General features: G+C 41.1%; 1 non-coding gene across 1 annotated transcript; it reads left to right on the forward strand.

Moving 5' to 3' along the window:
• Window positions 1-5903: 5903 nt before the first annotated feature.
• Window positions 5904-6011, forward strand: LOC112766981 (small nucleolar RNA R71). Its single transcript, XR_003184653.1, has one exon. It is a non-coding gene; the product is annotated as a small nucleolar RNA R71 (small nucleolar RNA).
• The last annotated feature ends 1069 nt before the right edge of the window (window positions 6012-7080 follow it).

The following is a 7080-nucleotide window of genomic DNA, read 5'->3' on the forward strand; positions in this document are numbered from 1 at the left end:
CTTAAGCAATTCATTGGTGGGAATTTCAGATAAGCGTATGGAGATGCTGTGTTCCTTCCGTCTCTCTGCTTTCCTACTGTCTTCATCTAATCCTTCTTACTCCTTTCCATGGCAAGCTGTATGTAAGGGTTTCACCATTGTCAGTGGCTACCTCCCATCCTCTCAGTGGAAATGTTCAACGCACCCTGTCACGGCACGGCTATCCAGCTGTCGGTTCTCGATCATGTCGGAATAGAATCCAGTGATTCTTTTGCGTCTGTCACTAACGCCCCACAATCGCGAGTTTGAAGCTCGTCACAGTCATTCAATCATTGAATCCTACTCAGAATACCACAGACAAGGTTTAGACCTTCTGGATTCTCTTGAATGCCGCCATCAATTCTAGCTTATACCACGAATATTCCGGTTAAAGAATCCAAGAGATATTCACCCAATCTAAGGTAGAACGGAGGTGGTTGTCAGGCACGCGTTCATAGGTGAGAATGATGATGAGTGTCACGGATCATCACATTCATCAAGTTGAAGAACAAGTGATATCGTAGAACAAGAACAAGCGGAATTGAATAGAAGAACAATAGTAATTGCATTAATACTCGAGGTACAGCAGAGCTCCACACCTTAATCTATGGTGTGTAGAAACTCCACCGTTGAAAATACATAAGTGATAGTGTGATCATTGGCTTCGGCCCCAAAGAGGGAACCAGAAGAACCAAGATGAAAATACAATAGTAAAAGGTCCTACTTATAGAGAACTAGTAGCCTAGGGTTTACAAAGATGAGTAAATGACATAAAAATCCACTTCTGGGCCCACTTGGTGTGTTCTTGGGCTGAGCATTGAAGCATTTTCGTGTAGAGACTCTTCTTGGAGTTAAACGCCAGCTTTTATGCCAGTTTGGGCGTTTAACTCCCATCCTTGTGCCAGTTCCGGCGTTTAACGCTGGGAATTCTGATGGTGACTTTGAACGCCGGTTTGGGCCATCAAATCTTGGGCAAAGTATGAACTATCATATATTTCTGGAAAGCACAGGATGTCTACTTTCCAACGCCGTTGAGAGCACGCCAATTGGGCTTCTGTAGCTCCAGAAAATCCACTTCGAGTGCAGGGAGGTCAGAATCCAACAGCATCTGCAGTCCTTTTTAGTCTCTGAATCAGATTTTTGCTCAGGTCCCTCAATTTCAGCCAGAAAATACCTGAAATCACAGAAAAACACACAAACTCATAGTAAAGTCCAGAAAAGTGAATTTTAACTAAAAACTAAGAAAAATATACTAAAAACTAACTAGATCATACTAAAAACATACTAAAAACAATGCCAAAAAGCGTATAAATTATCCGCTCATCACAACACCAAACTTAAATTGTTGCTTGTCCTCAAGCAACTGAAAATCAAATAAGATAAAAAGAAGAGAATATGCAATGAATTCCAAAAACATCTATGAAGATCAGTATTAATTAGATGAGCGGGGCTTTTAGCTTTTTGCCTCTGAATAGTTTTGGCATCTCACTCTATCCTTTGAAATTCAGAATGATTGGCTTCTTTAGGAACTCAGAATCCAGATAGTGTCATTGATTCTCCTAGTTAAGTATGATGATTCTTGAACACAGCTACTTATTGAGTCTTGGCTGTGGCCCAAAGCACTCTGTCTTCTAGTATTACCACCGGATACATACATGCCACAGACACATAATTGGGTGAACCTTTTCAGATTGTGACTCAGCTTTGCTAGAGTCCCCAACTAGAGGTGTCCAGGGTTCTTAAGCACACTCTTTTTGCCTTGGATCACAACTTTATTTCTTTCTTTTTCTTTCTTCTCTTTTTTTTGTTTTCTTTTCTCCCTCTTTTTTTCGTTTTTCTCCTTCTTCTTTTTTTTTTTGTATTCACTGCTTTTTCTTGCTTCAAGAATCATTTTTATGATTTTTCAGATTCTCAGTAACATGTCTCCTTTTTCATCATTCTTTCAAGAGCCAACATTCATGAACCACAAATTCAAGATACATATGCACTGTTTAAGCATACATTCAGAAAACAAAAGTATTGCCACCACATCAAAATAATTAATCTATTATAAAATTCAAAACTCATGCAATTCTTTTCTTTTTCATTTAAGAACATTTTTCGTTCAAGAAAGGTGATGGATTCATAGGACATTCATAACTTTAAGGCATAGACACTAAGACACTAATGATCACAAGACACAAACATAGATAAACATAAGCTCTAAAATTCGAAAAACAGGAAAATAAAGAACAAGGAGATTAAAGAACATGTCCACCTTAGTGATGGCGGCTTGTTCTTCCTCTTGAAGATCCTATGGAGTGCTTGAGCTCCTCAATGTCTCTTCCTTGCCTTTGTTGCTCCTCTCTCATGATTCTTTGATCTTCTCTAATTTCATGGAGGAGAATGGAATGTTCTTGGTGCTCCACCCTTAGTTGTCCCATGTTGGAACTCAATTCTCCTAGGGAGGTGTTTAGTTGCTCCCAATAGTTTTGTGGAGGAAAGTGCATCCCTCGAGGCATCTCAGGGATTTGATGATGAGAGGGGTCTCTTGTTTGCTCCATCTTTTTCTTAGTGATGGGCTTGTCCTCATCAATGGGGATGTCTCCCTCTATGTCAACTCCAACTGAATAACAGAGGTGACAAATGAGATGAGGAAAGGCTAACCTTGCCAAGGTAGAGGACTTGTCCGCCACCTTATAAAGTTCTTGGGATATCACCTCATGAACTTCTATTTCTTCTCCAATCATGATGCTATGAATCATGATAGCCCGGTCTATAGTAACTTCGGACCGGTTACTAGTGGGAATGATTGAGCGTTGGATAAACTCCAACCATCCCCTAACCACGGGCTTGAGGTCATGCCTTCTCAATTGAATCGGCTTTCCTCTTGAATCTCTCTTCCATTGGGCACCCTCTTCACAAATGTCTATGAGGACTTGGTCCAACCTTTGATCAAAGTTGACCCTTCTAGTGTAAGGGTGTTCATCTCCTTGCATCATGGGCAAGTTGAATGCCAACCTTACATTTTCCGGACTAAAATCCAAGTATTTCCCCCGAACCATAGTAAGCCAATTCTTTGGATCCGGGTTCACACTTTGATCATGGTTCTTGGTGATCCATGCATTGGCATAGAACTCTTGAACCATTAAGATTCTGACTTGTTGAATGGGGTTGGTAAGAACTTCCCAACCTCTCCTTCGGATATCATGTCGGATCTCCAGATATTCACTCTTTTTGAGTTTGAAAGGGACCTCGGGGATCACCTTCTTCAAGGCCACAACTTCATAGAAGTGGTCTTGATGCACCCTTGAGATGAATCTCTCCATCTCCCATGACTCGGAGGTGGAAGCTTTTGCCTTCCCTTTCCTTTTTCTAGAGGTTTCTCCGGCCTTGGATGCCATAAATGGTTATGGAAAAACAAAAAGCAATGATTTTACCACACCAAACTTAAAAGGTTTGCTCGTCCTCGAGCAAAAGAAGAAAGAAGAGAGTAGAAGAAGAAGAAATGAAGGAGATGGAGATGGCTTTGTGGTTCGGCCAAAAAGGGGGAGAAAGGGTGTTTAGGTTGTGTGAACATGAAGGAGTGAAGATGGGTTTATATAGGGGTGGGGGGAGGGTTATGGTTCGGTTATGGGAGGTGGGTTTGGGTGGGAAAGTTGTTTGAATTTGAATGGTGAGGTAGGTGGGGTTTTATGAAGGATGGATGTGAGTGGTGAAGAGAAAGATGGGATTTGATAGGTGAAGGATTTTTGGGGAAGAGGAGTTGAGGTGATTGGTGAATGGGTGAAGAAGAGAGAGAGTGGTGGGGTAGGTGGGGATCCTGTGGGGTCCACAGATCCTGAGGTGTTAAGGAAAAGTCATCCCTGCACCAAGTGGCGAGCAAAATTGCTCTTTGTGCTAATTCTGGCGTTAAACGCCGGGTTGGTGCCCATTTCTGGCGTTTAACGCCAACTTCTTGCCCTTTCCTGGCGTTTAACGCCAGTCTGGTGCCCCTTTCTGGCGTTAAACGCCCAGAATGGTGCCAGACTGGGCGTTAAACGCCCATCTGCTAGCCTTACTGGCGTTTAAACGCCAGCAGGTTCTTCCTCCAGGGTGTGCTATTTTTCTTTCTGTTTTTCATTCTATTTTTGCCTTTTCCATTGATTTTGTGACTTCTCATGATCATCAACCTACAGAAAACATAAAATAACAAAGGAAAATAGATAAAATATAACATTTGGTTGCCTCCCAACAAGCGCTTCTTTAATGTCAGTAGCTTGACAGAAGGCTCTCATGGAGCCTCACAGATGCTTAGAGCAATGTTGGAACCTCCCAACACCAAACTTAGAGTTTGACTGTGGGGGCTCTGTTTGACTCTGTTTTGAGAAAAGCTCTTCATTCTTCCTCTCCATGGTGACAGAGGGATATCCTTGAGCCTTAAACACAAAGGATTCTTCATTCACTTGAATAATCAATTCTCCTCTATCAACATCAATCACAGCCTTTGCTGTGGCTAGGAAGGGTCTGCCAAGGATGATGGATTCATCCATGCACTTCCCAGTCTCTAGGACTATAAAATCAGCAGGGATGTAATGGTCTTCAACTTTTACCAGAACATCCTCTACAAGTCCATAGGCTTGTTTTCTTGAATTGTCTGCCATTTCTAGTGAGATTTTTGCAGCTTGCACCTCAAAGATCCCTAGCTTCTCCATTACAGAGAGAGGCATGAGGTTTACACTTGACCCTAGGTCACACAAGGCCTTCTTGAAGGTCATGGTGCCTATGGCACAAGGTATTGAGAACTTCCCAGGATCTTGTCTCTTTTGAGGTAGCTTCTGCCTAGACAAGTCATCCAGTTCTTTGGTGAGCAAGGGGGGTTCATCCTCCCAAGTCTCATTGCCAAATAACTTGTCATTCAGCTTCATGATTGCTCCAAGGTATTTAGCAACTTGCTCTTCAGTGACATACTCATCCTCTTTAGAGGAAGAATACTCATCAGAGCTCATGAATGGCAGAAGTAAATCCAATGGAATCTCTATGGTCTCAGTGGGGGCCTCAGATTCCCATGGTTCCTCATAGGGGAACTCATTGGAGGTCAGTGGACGTCCATTGAGGTCTTCCTCAGTGGCGTTCACTGTCTCTTCCTCCTCTTCAAATTCGGCCATGTTGATGGCCTTGCACTCTCCTTTTGGATTTTCTTCTGTATTGCTTGGAAGAGTACTAGGAGGGAGTTCAGTAATTTTCTTACTCAGCTGACCCACTTGTGCCTCCAAATTTCTAATGGAGGACCTTGTTTCAGTCATGAAACTTTGAGTGGTTTTGATTAGATCAAAGACCATGGTTGCTAAGTCAGAGGTGTTCTGCTTAGAACTCTCTGTCTGTTGCTGAGAAGATGATGGAAAAGGCTTGCCATTGCTAAACCTGTTTCTTCCACCATTATTATTGTTGAAACCTTGTTGAGGTCTCTGTTGATCCTTCCATGAGAGATTTGGATGATTTCTCCATGAAGGATTATAGGTGTTTCCATAGGGTTCTCCCATGTAATTCACCTCTTCCATTGAAGGGTTCTCAGGATCATAAGCTTCTTCTTCAGATGAAGCTTCCTTAGTACTGCCTGGCGCATTTTGCATTCCAGACAGACGTTGAGAAATCAAATTGACTTGCTGAGTCAATATCTTGTTCTGAGCCAATATGGCATTCAGAGTATCAATCTCAAGAACTCATTTCTTCTGATTTGTCCCATTGTTCACAGGATTCCTTTCAGAAGTGTACATGAATTGGTTATTTGCAACCATTTCAATTAGTTTTTGAGCTTCTATAGGCGTCTTCTTCAGATGAAGAGATCCTCCAGCAGAGCTATCCAAAGACATCTTGGACAGTTCAGACAGACCATCATAGAAAATACCTATGATGCTCCATTCAGAAAGCATATCAGAAGGACACTTTCTGATCAATTGTTTGTATCTTTCCCAAGCTTCATAGAGGGATTCTCCTTCCTTCTGTCTGAAGGTTTGGACTTCCACTCTAAGCTTACTCAATTTTTGAGGTGGAAAGAACTTTGCCAAGAAGGCATTGACTAGCTTTTCCCAAGAGTTCAGGCTTTCTTTAGGTTGTGAGTCCAACCACATCCTAGCTCTGTCTCTTACAGCAAAAGGGAATAGCATAAGTCTGTAGACCTCAGGGTCAACCCCATTAGTCTTGACAGTGTCACAGATTTGCAAGAATTCAGCTAAGAACTGATGAGGATCTTCTAATGGAAGTCCATGGAACTTGCAATTCTGTTGCATTAGAGAAACTAACTGAGGCTTAATCTCAAAGTTGTTTGCTCCAATGGCAGGGATAGAGATGCTTATCCCATAGAAGTCGGGAGTAGGTACAGTAAAGTCACCCAGCACCTTCCTTGCATTATTGGCATTGTTGTTGTTTTCGGCTGCCATGTCTTCTTCTTCTTTGAAGATTTCTGTTAGGTCCTCTACAGAGAGTTGTGCTTTAGCTTCTCTTAGCTTTCGCTTCAAGGTCCTTTCAGGTTCAGGGTCAGCCTCAACAAGAATGCTTTTGTCTTTGCTCCTGCTCATATGAAAGAGAAGAAAACAAGGAAATATGGAATCCTCTATGTCACAGTATAGAGATTCCTTGAGGTGTTAGAGGAAAAGAAAAATAGAAGGCAGAGGTAGAAAATTCGAACTTATCAAGAAAGATGGAGTTCGAATTGTGCATTAAGGAATAGTGTTAGTCCATAAATAGAAGGATGTGAGAAGAGGGGAAGAAATTTTCGAAAACAAGGTAAAATATTTAAAAACATTTTGAAAAACTTTAATTGATTTTCGAAAACCAAGATTGAGAAAGAAGTAAAGTGATTTTTGAAAAAGATTTTGAAATTAGAAATCAAGAAGATTTGATTGAAAACTATTTTTGAAAAAGATGTGGTTAAGAAGATATGATTGGTTTTAAAAAGATGTGATTGAGAAGATATGATTTGAAAAACATTTTAAAAAGATTTGATCTTAAAAATTAATGACTAGGCTAACAAGAAAAGATATGATTCAAACATTAAACCTTTCTCAACAGAAAAGGCAACATACTTGAAATGTTGAATCAAAT

This window comes from Arachis hypogaea, chromosome 2, assembly GCF_003086295.3.
Source record: "Arachis hypogaea cultivar Tifrunner chromosome 2, arahy.Tifrunner.gnm2.J5K5, whole genome shotgun sequence".
In the NCBI taxonomy this organism is placed as follows: domain Eukaryota; kingdom Viridiplantae; phylum Streptophyta; class Magnoliopsida; order Fabales; family Fabaceae; genus Arachis; species Arachis hypogaea.